We start from the raw sequence: 720 nt of genomic DNA on the forward strand, positions 1-720 counted from the left end.
TGAACAGAATTTAAAAAAATAATAGGGTATTTTGAAGGAAATTCAATAAGCTTTTAAGATGTTTAACGTTATGTAAAATTTAATTCAAATTATACTTTTTTTGAAAATTAAAGAAATATAAAAAATGAGCAAATCATAAAGTCAAAAAATTTCCACACAACACAGGACGTCCTTTGAACGTCCATAGGACGTCTTATTCGGACGTCGGACAACATATCAAAGATGTCTCGATGACGTCTGGCGGACGTTTTTGGACGTACAATGTTATACCATCTTTAGATGTCCAATGTATGTTGTTAGAACGTCTCAATAAGATGTAAAATGAACTTTTTATGGACATTATTTGAACATATCGCAATAAGAAATAATAATGGAATTTAATTTAATCTTATAAGAGATATCGATGTGGAATCCATTGATTGTAAAATTATATTGAAAATGAGAAAATGGTTTTAAAAATTAGAATTATGTTAACTGAATTGCTAGAAAATTGTTTGAAAAATTGAAGATTTATACAATAAAATTGATATCTCTTAAACTCGATGTAATAAATTAAAATATAATTAGTAAAGTACACATTTCTATCCTTCATTCTGTTTTTAAAGAAGGCTAACATACATTTGAAAGACGTTCTCTAGTGTTATGTAATTATTAATTTCGTTTATTAATATTATATATTTTTACTTAATATATAATATAATGTCCATAATTATGTAATTA

This window comes from Trachymyrmex septentrionalis, unplaced genomic scaffold (assembly GCF_001594115.1).
Source record: "Trachymyrmex septentrionalis isolate Tsep2-gDNA-1 unplaced genomic scaffold, Tsep1.0 scaffold53, whole genome shotgun sequence".
Lineage (NCBI taxonomy): Eukaryota > Metazoa > Arthropoda > Insecta > Hymenoptera > Formicidae > Trachymyrmex > Trachymyrmex septentrionalis.